This window comes from Cryptomeria japonica, chromosome 6 (genome assembly GCF_030272615.1).
Source record: "Cryptomeria japonica chromosome 6, Sugi_1.0, whole genome shotgun sequence".
Lineage (NCBI taxonomy): Eukaryota > Viridiplantae > Streptophyta > Pinopsida > Cupressales > Cupressaceae > Cryptomeria > Cryptomeria japonica.
In genome coordinates this window covers 508,811,102-508,824,624 of record NC_081410.1, presented here as the reverse complement: position 1 = coordinate 508,824,624, position 13,523 = coordinate 508,811,102, and positions in this window count along the sequence as shown.

Genomic DNA, 13,523 nt, shown 5'->3' with positions numbered 1-13,523 from the left:
TTGAAAGAGTTACTAAAGAAATTTGGAATGGAGAACTCTAAACCGATAAGCACACCTATGACTACAAATGACAAATTATCTCAAAGGGATGAATCTACACCTGTTAATCCAACTAGATACAAATCTATGATAGGAGGTCTATTGTATTTAACACAAACCAGACCTAATATTATGAATGCAGTATGTATTGTTTCTAAATTTCAAAGTAATCCTAGAGAAAATCATGAATCAATAGTAAAAAGGATTTTCCAGTACTTACAAGGCACTATAAATCTTGGATTATGGTATCCTAGAGCTGAAAACTTTGAATTATGTGCATACACAGATGCAAATTGGGTAGGAGATGTGGATGATAGAAAAAGCACCACAGGTGGAGCATTCTTTCTTGGAAACATACTAGTTTCTTGGTTGAGTAAGAAACAAAGTTGTACATCTTTATCAACAACAGAATCAGAATATGTTGCAACAGCAACTAACTGTACACAGGTAATATGGCTTAAGCAAATGTTGAAAGACATAAAGGTAAAATGCAAGGAACCTATTACCATATATTGTGATAACACTACAACAATTGATATATCTAAGAATCTAGTACTACATTCTAAAACAAAACATGTTTCTATCAAACTAAATTTTCTAAGGGAAAAAGTTGATGAAAAGAAGATAAAACTAGTTTATGTGAATACTAAAGAACAACTTGTAGATATTTTCACAAAACCTTTGCCTAAGGAGACTTTTGAATATCTCAGAGATCAGCTTGGAGTCATACCACCACCGGTAGAGACTTAGACAGTTGATGATTGTCATCAACTGGCAAAATTAAAAGACAAATCTTTTACTCCAGTCTTTGATGAGGAAGCTACTTCTTAGGGGGAGTAGTTGGTATATTGAATTGATTCATATTTTGTATATGAACTTGGCTTTATTATAACTTTGGCATTTCATGTCAAAGGGGGAGAGATATATGGAAAAACATATTATCTTTTGGAGAGATTGGTATGGAAACTTTGGATAAAACATGTTGCTCCCAGGGGGAGAGATTGTTGTTTGGGAGAGACTATTACTCTCTGTATTCTGGTTATGATCTTTTTGGAGATTGTTGGTTTTTGGCGTTTTTGTTTTGGCACTTTGATGGTTTTTCCATCTTGTGTTTCCATAAATAACAAAGGGGGACATTGTTGGTATTTTGGTATAGTTTTGTCAGTGATGTCAACACCTACTAAAACACTAGCACTTTGGAGATCCAGCAACATTCATTGGCAAGCAAGTAACTATTGCACATTTACTAGTATATGGTTCACCGACAGGATATAATGATCACCGACACTTGAAATGATATGGAAGACACTTGGTAATATCAAAGACATCATGTGGACATCTTATCTTAATGAATTAATCATTGGTATATTCATATTTGCATATTTGCTTTTACCGGCAAATAGGTCCAGGGCTACCTAGGGTTACACCGGTAGGTTTATCTTTTCCAGATTAGCATGGCACGCTATGGAAATGATTAATTGTTGTTGTAAATGCATTAAGACAAAATGTTCAATCGGTTATCGCATCGGATATTATATTATTTGTAAAATGTTTTTATTGTAATATCTTGTAGAGCTGACCTACTAAAATTGGTCTTAGGTTATGGTATAAAGGTAAGATCTTATTTGTAAGATCAAGTGTGGAATGCAAAAAGGAATTGTGTGAAGGTATATGCGAGATTAAGCAGTGCAATACACACAGACATCATTTGAAGGTGAAGTTAGGTTTTTGTGAAAGCATATCAGCATTACACTGGTACTGAATCCAGCATATGAAGATGCTATTTTGTGCAGTACATTCTTATTGGATTTAACCATCCAACTATAGTCAGTGTGACTCCCATTTTGTGATTGAATAGTGAGCTCTAGGCTGTTGGCCTTTCTACATGTGCAGACCCCATTTATGTACACTTACTATCTACAGTAGTATCATCTAATTGTGGGTAAGGTTTCCCATCGTGGTTTTTCCCCTTACAGGGTTTCCACGTACAAATATTGGTGTCATGTGTTGTGGATGACTTTGTGTTTATGTTTCATGCATTAGTCTTTACCGGTATAGCAATTAACTGTTAAAACTATATATCGGCATACTTAACTAATTTACCGGTATTAAGCATTAAGTTGATTAAGTTGTTTTTGGTTTGAATTTATTAGACAATTGATTCACCCCCCTCCTCAGTTGTCTCCGGGACCTAACAGTCCAAAATGTTATTATTTACATAAAATCATACAAAAAAAGAGAAAAACACATTTTTTTATAGTACAATGCCTTGAGTAGTAAAAAATACAAGTCATGTGCATATATCCAAATAAGATTGATATTACAATTTTTTACATTTTCATTTAATTCAATGAACCATCTGGATTTGGTCTACTCTTTATCGTGTCTAGTATGGCCTCATGGTCAGACTCACAAACCTTCCATAGGTTCTTTTTTAGTGGTCTACCCCCATATCTAATCAAATGAACATTTGAAGCTACAACAAGGTTAGAATAATTAAGAATCTTCCTATGTGTCTCAAAGTCCTCGAACAACCACAAGTTAGACTTCTTCACTGGGTACCTTCTAAGCCATGTACCAGTAACAACTACTAATCCTATGGGGTACTCAATATTTTCTCCATCTACCATAGGGTGGTTCAATTTCCCTTTTGCGCCAACACAATGACACAGGTAATAATCTATTCCTTCTTCATTGTCTTCAGCTACAATTACTGCATAAACATGCCCTGTAATGATAAAGTGAGAAGAATTTAGCAAACAACTAAGGTAAAATATTAAAGTACCAAAAATTGCATGTGGATAATTTACTTGGTTGGACTAAATCTGACACATGGTCAAAGTCAATTGATTCTTCCATCTATGTGAGTTGTAGTGCACTCGGAGGTCGGTATGTCTCAAGTGGGATTAGAGGTCTCATACACCATTCGTCCACCCACTCCTTTGACTCATAGTCATTATAGGCACCATCTCTACATAAATAAAAATAACATGCCATCCGCCGCATATGGATAGTCCATGAACCTTCATTAGAGCTTTTGAAAGAGTGTAGCTCACTCGATCCTGTTAATGTAAAACAATCTTCTAATTTTGCAATGTTAGTATCATCTACCAACCAAAAAAATCTGCAAACTGAAGACTTACCTTGATTACCTAGACCAATTGTACCATTACACCATTGAACAATTGATTTTGCATCTTTCAATTTTGCATTCCCTTTGTAATTTAACTCTTCTCATGCTAAAGCTCTTTTAATACATACTCCTACACCATCATGCTCCCCTTTTCCATGCCTAGCCTCAGAGAAATTCCACATATGGTGAATAGTACTCAACTTATGCATCCTACTCAACCAATAAAACATCTGAGAGTTCTTAAATTGCGATGCATAATTATCTGACCATATGATATGTTGACGAAATGATATGCCTCGGCTAGCCAAACCATCGTAGAATATCTAAAAACAACCTTGCACAAACTCTATAGAGTGTGAGCAATCATCACTAACATAAAAATGATACTCCCTCAATATCTTCCTATCCTCTTCCATACTATCATGTGCATGAATGAAGGCTATATGTACAAATATGGCAACTTGTGTGGAGTTGTAATATTGTGATTGCACCTCATTCTGCGGTTGTAGTGTGTATTTCTCTGCAAAGTCAACAATTGAAATGATTGTATGAAGTGGAAATGTGTCCTTGCTGTTAGTGAATAGATTTGCTCTTTGTTTTTAAATGATTAATTTTAAAACTCTGTTACCTTCTTTTAAGAACAAATGGTTCACTGAATAGTTGGGTAAGTGTTTGTTCAAATCACTTCCCTCTGAATTTTTGCCTTGGTACAACTCCCTATCTAGATTTTTCATAAAATGTGTTTTTGTTTTTATTTATATCCAAATGAAAAGCTTTTAACCAGAAAGCATGTAAGGCTGCCTATTTCATTCTTGGATGAAAGGCTGTAATTTTCCTCATATCTCATAAACAATGAAAGCTATTTCCTTAATTTTCAAAACATATAACTACAGCAACTGAAACAAAGTTCAATATACTTCTTCCACCTAGACTAATAAAAGACGAACAGATTCAAGGAAAATAAATCCGCCCTCAATCATGAATCTTTTCTAGAGTAAACAACACATTCAAAGGAAAGAACATCAGAGGAATAATGAAATGATCAATTACGGTTACTTGATCAGATGAACATATGCAAAGACATGTTATCTATTCGGATTCAAAATATACAGATCTTTCTTCTCGCCAAAAACAATATGATCAGATTTCATATATAAATCCTTATGCAACAAAGGCACAAAAATACACCTGCCAATATTTTCCAAAATAGATCTCAATCATCTGATTCTTCCTTTGATTAAGAACAAAAAATACCAAAAACCAAAAACTTCAGTCGAAGTTCACATAATTACTTACTAAAATCTAACCCTTTTACCATCTGTTTTACTTAATTTATAGTCTAAATGGGGGAGGTCTCCCTGAAAACTCGACCACTCCCTAATAAAACAGTTACGAAACCAATAGAAAGTATTTTGGGACAGTTGTCCTGAAGTTTTTGCATAACTATGAAAAATGTTTTTTTTTTTAAATAAAGGAAACTAATCCTAAATTAATGCATTATGTCATATCCCATCATTGTCATCTTCTTCGTCTTCATGGGCGTCATGAGCAGCTATGAGTTCCTGGATCATTGACTGGCTTGGGACTTTCATTGCATTGAGTTTCGCCTTGGCCACTTCTTTATTCCATTTGTGTTACACCATCTTCTCTGAGTGCTTCGATAGTTGATCATTCCCAATGAAAACCATAGATTCGATCCTAGCCACCTTGGTTATATCCTCTGGCGTGAAACTACTCTTGACTCTGATCTTCTCCATGTTCAACCAAAAGACTTGACTGCTTCCTGTGTGCTTGACCCATAGATTCCTAGCTCCCAGTCATGATCGGGATTAACCACTTTATTATCCTTGACTATACTACTTTGCAAATCCTCGAGTTCATAAACAGAGGTTCTTGTATCCATAATTACCGACTGAAAGGTGAGCACCCACCACATGATAGTTTTCTTTAGCATGAAAAGTTGGCATTCATCAGCTACCAACTTAATTGAATGTTCTGTTAGAAATATGGTAGCCCCATACTCTTCGATTTTGGTAAACAAAGGCAGGACATTTTGCCATTTGTGCTCTTCTTTCTCCCATGGTACAAGCTGGTTTTGGATTTCAAAAATCAGGCTCTGTACTTCATCACACAACTTCTGGGAGTCGGTAATGTATTTTTCACCATCTTTGATTACTTGTTCAATCCACTTGTCAACCGCTTTAGCGATGCTCTTAGCCCGTTGAACTTGGTTCATCAACAACTTGTTTTCCATAGAAGTTGGGTCAAAATTCTCAATGGCATGGGATATTGGAATTGCTCCAAGGCAACCGATGCTATCGATGAACTAAGCCAAAACACTTATGTGTCTTTTAAGTTCTCTTTTCTCCCATCCATCCATCTCTGACTGGGTAAGCATTTTCTTCGCTGACACTTGGAAAAAATGGTTATCTGTATCCCTGCTCATCTTTCCCAGCTCTACTTTTGTGTTCAAAATCATCAGAACTAGCCTCTTTGTTCTCAGCTTTCGGTTTGTAAGAGGCAATTTCTGCCATCCATTTACCAGTTTCTTTGTCATTGTTTAGGTGAGCGGTGGTCTTGAACCTCTTTGGCTTTGGATTCTTCTCGGAGTACTTGGCAACCATCTCTTGAATTGGAATGGTCACAAGAAGAAAGCTCCTTTTCTTGTTCACTGAGGTTGTTAACCATTTAGGAGTCACAGTAGAATGAGTAGTTCCTTTAATCATTTTTGGTGGTGGCATCATAGCCACAGTCACCATTTGGGAGTCCAAAGCACAAGCAACTTCACCATCAAAATCTTCAATTTCAAAGATCTGAGCCTCAAGCACGACATCTTTTACTCCCATATCCTTGACCTGGTCCATCTTCCTTTGGACGACACTACGTGATCGAGTATGCTAAGGGGTACTGAAATCACCTCTGGCTCGATGCAACAGAAGCATCACATCATGGATATGTGGCAACATGTGGTTATTGTTAGGATTTTTAGGTAGTCTAGAACCACCTCTCTGAGGGACCTTCAACCAGAACTTTGCCACATTATTCCTATGTTCGGCTCTATCTGCATTGAACTCACTGATTGACTGGGCAGGAGAGAAATTAGAAAATTGGTAATCAGGTATCTTGAAAACTGAAGCAATTACCTCATGGTTAATGGAAAGAAGGGTTTCGCCATTATCTCTCTTAATAGTTTTAGATACAGGGTCATATCTAGCAATACACTCCCGAACCAACTCTGGACAAGGAATTGCTGGAGGAAAGGTTGCGGCTTCTAAAAGTGCACTACTCAAAATCTCTATACAAAAATATTTATCAACACCCTTGAACACCCTTTCTTTCAAATCTTCAAGGTTCTCTCTCTTCAGGTCAGTATCACTAACTATGGCTTCTGTGGATGCCAAACTAAAGACGTTTCCAAACAAGTGTAGGGTGGACTTCATGATTTCAAAACAAGAAACCTAAATTTGATTGCAGTGAAACCTTTTGTATGAGAGAAAATGCAAGGGAAAACACTAGAGAAAATAAGGAAAGACTCACCTTCACAGTCGTATAATCGGATGACGGCTAGCAGCAAGAAAGACTCCTATCCAAGGATAATATAAACAAAATCCAACAGCAAGTAGCAAATGCAGAACACAAATGATTTTCATACCTTATTGAGAAAGGTAATGATACAGACACATTAAATGCAATGATTTTGCAATTTCATTTTGAACGCGGCAAATTGGTAGATTAGACCCCCGCACGCATGCATTGAATGCATGGCAGCGTACTTTAAGAAACTGCCAGTTCCCAAAATGTTCACTTATTTTGAAAAAGCCAAAGAATGACATCACTTTACAATATGGTTCTGCCTCTCCGTATTTAGCAATAAATGAACTTTTGAAAACATTAGAAACTACGGGACCCACCAACATTGAACTCGTATGAACATCTTGAACCAGCTTCTTGAGTGTTCAAGTAGTTCAAGATGTACGCCGCATCAAACTATTGACCACTTGCCATGTTGAACACGTTGAACATATTTGAACCCTTTGAACTTAGTTCAATAAGTTCAACACAAACGTTATATTACCGAATAGGAAAAACCTTTTGGAAGAGCCGCTGCAAAATACTTAGAGAAAATGTTAGTACGAAAAACTTTTTCCTGAACATCTTGGAACCTATTGAAACTAAATGAACCTGTTCAACCCAGTTCAGGACGGTTCGACGTGTTCAAGGAGTTCAATCTATTGTCTGAACTTGACTTAAATGACTAGAAAAAGGATTTGAGGATGCATTAAGGACATGAACCAAGGTAGTATGGCATGAACTAAGACTCCTACATAAAAAGGAAAAGATGACCCACTCTTTCCATGAGGAATAATCAATGGGGTAACACTTGCATAGCTTAATTGTGAGTCCAACCAATGAGCTCGATGGTTATGCCTTGCATACTCATACACTATATTCTCATGAAAGATGCCCATAAACTGATACACTGGAATCTTCACACTAACCAATTCACACCTTTTTGCTTCTTTTCCATCTTTTAGGATGTAGGCCACTGTCTTATATTTTCCAAATTCTACTAATTCATTACCAATTTCTTGTCCAATATCCATATGTTGACAAATTTGTAAATGTCGCAATCCACCACAATCAACACATGTGCCATCCAAGCAACACTAATTGTAATATACTTGACCATCTACTCTTTCACATAAGATGCTAGATATAAATTCCCTTGAAGATGTCGGTGGACCATTTATGTTGCGATGCTGCAAAACATTGTTAGCATGCAAATCTATACATATGCGTTGATAAAAATCATAATGGTTAGAAAATTCAATATGTACTCTACAACAACAAGTTTTGCATGTGTGATTTATTTTGACATAAAAAGGATTTAGCATTTCAAATATTCTTTGACTAATTTTTATTTGAGGATACATACGTTGAAACTTGGCAAAAAATTGTGTTTGAGTCATATCCAAAAAATGTTTCGGATGTGGATCATGAATTTTACTACCAATCCTCCTTCTTACAACATCTCTTTGATTTGGAGAGACCCTTGTGTTATTATTCCAAAAATATTCAATTAGGGATCTCAAGGCTTCTACAATTGCTTTATCTTTCCGTGGTAATCTACCGGAAAATGCCCATAACTCATTGTTATATGGAACCTCCGCTCTTTGTCGCTTTCCCATAGCTGTCATTAGAGTTTGTCTACTTATCTTCAATTATTTACTTGTCTTTCTAAGGAGGTGAGCTTTCTTAGTTTGAGTGCTTACAATTGTTGATGTAATGACATGTCATGTGGCATTACTATCTTTTGTGCATGAGTTAGAACCAACAGTTTCATATGCATTCATCAGATTCTTCACAATAGATTTGTCTCTTGATTCAACCGATGTTCTTAGCCCAAGAATCTTCATTATAGGCCTAAATTTCAGATTTCTCATCATTTCAACAAATAGTTGACATCTTCCTGTCTCGTTTAAAGGCTCAAAAATTATTTTCCATATCCGGTTAGCATGTCTTTGGCAAGTACGCTTTGGAATCTTGTCAACCATTAGTTTCAAAACATTATCATCAATATCAATCAAATACTTAGGATTTCTATGCAAAACTCTAGGAGGTGTTCTCAAACGTTGAGTTACCTCAAGATTAGGAATGCCAAAAACATTAGGGATAGGTGGCATACCTTCAACCAGAGATGAAAATGATGACATACCTTGAAATTGAGGTGTACAAGATGGTGTAGCTCCAATACAATGTCAGTCGTGAAGTACTTGCAATGACAAATGTCATAGAGGGAGTGCATTCAATATGAGATGTTGTAGACACCAATGGTGTGCCAATAAGAGATGGTGTGCCTTCAATTTGAGAAGTAAGAGATGGGGTGCCTTCAACTTGAATTGTGGTAGACATGCTCTTTACTGCGGGATTCAATTGTCTCATCGCACGAAGGTTTTGCATCTGTTGCCTTTGTCTAGCCAATTGTGTCTCTCTCTTAGATTGGATGGATATTTCATGTTCCTCTTCACTTGGCACCTCTTCTTCTATGGTATTCAATTTCATTTTTTCACAAAGTTTCTTCATTCCTTCTCTTTTTTTTGCATTCTTAGCTTCATGCTCTTCTAGTGTTATATTTTTTGTTTGTTTCCTCAACATGATGATGATTTCTACATGTACATGCACATAAAAGAGAATAAAGTGAAATTATACATCTATGACTGTCCTAATTATGCATCTATGACTGTCCTAATAATGCATATGTTAAAATGGATATATGAAATTGAAATTATTTCATGTATTCCTTTTCTAAATTATTTCATAAGATCTTAAAAAGGATGTATGAAATTGCAAATTTTGTTTTAAACCACTAAAGAAATAATTTTCTTATGGAACTTCCTTCAAATGCATTGTTAAATCTAATGTAGATCTAATAGGATTATAATCAATTTTGACTCACACTTTTATTCTAACATTTAAACAAAATAACACTTAATAAGTATTTGAATTCTAAAAACAAGATAATATTACCTCAATTATTCAAATTTGATAAAAAAAACTATGTTCTTCCTCTTTGACATTGCCAAATGAAAAAAAAGGTGCTGGAGAGCTAATGGAATGTATAAAATAACATTGCATAAAATGTCAACACCATGCAAAAAGCATTTTTTTGTCTGATCATGCGCAAAAAGAAGACAAAATGAGAGAATGTGGGCTTGGATCATGGGTCAAGGGTCCCATATAACCATTTTTTAGTGCAGCTCATTTGGCTAGCGCCTTTGGCACTAGCCAAATGACTTCCATTGAAATTTTTTACCTTTGATAAATTTCTACTCTATACCCTATAACCTTTTTTTTGTGCAGCTCATTTGGCTAGCACAAAATATGGTGCTAGTCATATTTAGTGCTAGCCAAATGACTTCCATTGAAATCTTTTAACCTTTGATAAATTTCTACACTATACCCTATAATCTATACTCTATACCCTATAGTTTGCTAGCCACAACCATAAAAATTAAACCATATTATTCTTTAGGACATAATATGGTGTCTTAGGAAACCATATGACCCCTTAGGTGTCGTTATGGGTTGTATCGTGTCCTAAGGGGTCATATGGTGTCTTATGACCCCTTAGAACACCATATGACCCCTTAGGACACAATATGGTGTCGTTATGGGTCGTATGGAAACCTAAGGGGTCGTATGGTGTCCTATGGGGCCATAGGACACCGTATGACCCCTTAGGTGTCATTAGGGATCATATTGTGTCTTAACAGGTCATATGGTGTCGTTATGGGTCATATGGTGTCCTAAGGGGTCATATGGTGTCTTATGACCCCTTAGGACACCATACGACCCCTTAGGAAACAAATATGGTGTTGTTATGGGTCGTATGGTGTCGTAAGGGGTCATATGGTGTCCTATGACCCCTTAGGACACCATATGACCCCTTCGGACACAATATGGTGTCGTTATGGGTCGTATGGCATCCTAAGGGGTCATATGGTGTGTTATGACCTGTTAGGACACCATATGACCCCTTAGGACACAATATGGTGCCGTTATGGTTTGTATGGACACCTAAGGGGTCATATACTGTCCTATGGAGCCATAGGACACCATCTGAACCCTCAAGTATTGTTATGGGTCGTATGGTGTCCTAAGGGGTCATACGATGTCTTATGACCCCTTAGGACACCATATGACCCCTTAGGACACAATATGGTGTCGTTACGGGTCGTATGGTTTCCTAAGGGGTCATATGGTGTCCTGTGACCCCTTAGGACACAATACGGTGTCATTATGGGTTGTATGGTGTCGTAAGGGGTCATATGGTGTCGTATGACCCCTTAGGACACCATATGACCCCATAGGACATAATAAGGTGTTGTTATGGGTCATGTGGTGTTGTAAGGGGTCATATGGTGTCCTATGACCCCTTAGGACACCATATGACCCCTTAAGACACCATATGACCCCTTAGGACATAATTGTTAGGATTTCCAAAGATATTGAGAGGGGGGGGTGAATCAATATCTAACCGGTTATAATATTTTCTTAACTTAAAACATGTAGAGCATATCAATATTGTATACCGGTAAACAAGAAATAATGCAATAAACAGAGATAACAACAACCACATGAAAAACACACCATAACACAGTAGTTTAACGAGGAAACCTAGTGTGGGAAAAACCTCAATGGGATTTGTGACCCACAATATTCACTTACTGGCCAATAAGAGAATATTACTACTACAAGAGGGGCCTACACATGCAGGAAGGCCAAGTGCCTAGCGTTCACTACTCAATTACAAAATGGGAAGTCTCACTGACTTACAAAATGGATTATATAAATCCAATGTCTTGTACTACTTCAAAATAACATCTACTATGCCAAATCCAGTACTGGTTTATAGCTTTGCTTCATACATAATCCCTTAACCTATAATTCGCATAATAGGTCTGCCTTATTTTGCCTATTAACTTCCTTTTTTTCCATCCTTAAAATATTCTACAATGATCTCTTATATATATGAGTCATTTTACAATTTTCCATTTCGGCTTACAATGATTTTACAATAATTTACAAAATATATTATAAACAAAATTCTTGTCAGTTTTTGTGCTGGTATACTTCCTTTCACTACCGGTGGTCTGTGTGTCAGTGTAGAGTCTGACCTTGCTAGTGCCAGGTAAATTTTCTTGCTGGTGTCATAGGAATGTAAGGTTACCATCAATGACAAAACCTTCAATCACCTACAATATCTCATTTGAGTGTGCATTTTCCAACAATCTCCCCCTTTGGCATTGATGGCAACACTCATGAGAAAAATCCAAAAATTTTCATCTAAAAAGAATCTACCAGAATTGTCTTGCCAAAAATTGTGTACCAAAAGAATATGTGCTCCCCCTGAGCTGATGAGTCATTTGCTAGTTATTTTTCTCATTCCACTACCCCCCCTTTGACATCAATGACAAAGGTTGTCAAAGTGTCAATTGAGTGTGGTTTCCTATTTCATCCTTGTAACCGGTTGGTTACAATCTGAAAAAGATTTGCCAGTACCAGATTCAGGCTCTTAATGAACCATTTGCTATCTTTTAATGCAGCCTCTGTCCTCTAAATTGTATCGATGAGGTGTTGCATTTTCTCTGTCGGTGTTTTCTGTCCTTGAATTAAAGCATCAGATATTTCTTTTCTTAAGGAGGCAAGGTAGTCCAATTTTGGACTAAGTCTCCATTTTAGATCTTTAGCCTTTCCTTTTACTCTCTCCTTTTCTCTTTCCAAATTTATAAGTTCCTCCTTGAAACCTATTATTTTCTGCTCAAATTCTGATAATGGTTCAGATGAATTAATGAAATTATCAGCTAGTTGATTTATTTCTTCTTGTATCGTGTTGATCTTCTAGTCTATATCTACTGTCAAAAAGTTAGTTTTACATGTATCTCTGTACAAGGTTTTAAATTCCTTCAATGTACTACATAGTTCCAGTAAAAGAGTGTCAAATTATCTTGTACACTTCTTTATTTCTTCTTCAAATAATTTGTGTTTTTCCTTCTCTAGTCTCTCCTTGAATGCTTCCTCTTTTATTTGTTCAACTGTCACAGTGTTGTGAGTAATATACTTAGACAATGTGTCAAGTTGATTCAAAGAATCTTTATTATCTACATTGCACTTAGGTGCTATCATTTTCAAAATTGGAATTGTGTCATCAATTGCTTTGTATGCTTGTGAACTACACTCTATTATCTTCTTGATAGAATCCAAAAGAACGTCTATCACATTTGTCGGTTTGAATTCTGCATTTGAAGAGTCAACAATCTATATTTCGCCAATGGGAGCAATTTCTTTGCTTGTGGTGACCTTTGGTAGGTCAGTTTGTGTTTGCATCTCTTTAAACAAAGGTTTGGATTGCTTAGTTGTTGCCGGTGGCACTACCTCTGCATGAACCTGTTGTTGTGAGGGAGCCTACTACTTTGCCTATTTCTTAGTGTTGTCACCTCCCAATTTACTTTCTGTGCTATCTGTTGCTGGTGGCTCATTTGCCATATCTATTTTTCCTATTGAATCCTTATCTACCACAATATTGACTTTCTAAGTGTCAATGTTCATTGTATATAACACTTCAAAATCTAGATTTGTGTCCTCATGTGATACATCCATACTCTCACTAGCCGGTTGATTGTCAGTGGTAACTACCGGTGGAGTATCTAGAGGCGGTGGGGATAAGTTATCTATTATTTTTATGTTGGGTGGATGACCAATCTTACCTTTTCCCTTATCCTTATCTTTTTGGTATACTTTGATGGGTTTAGGATTTCAATATTCTTCCTGCTTTTCCTTCTCTACAAGG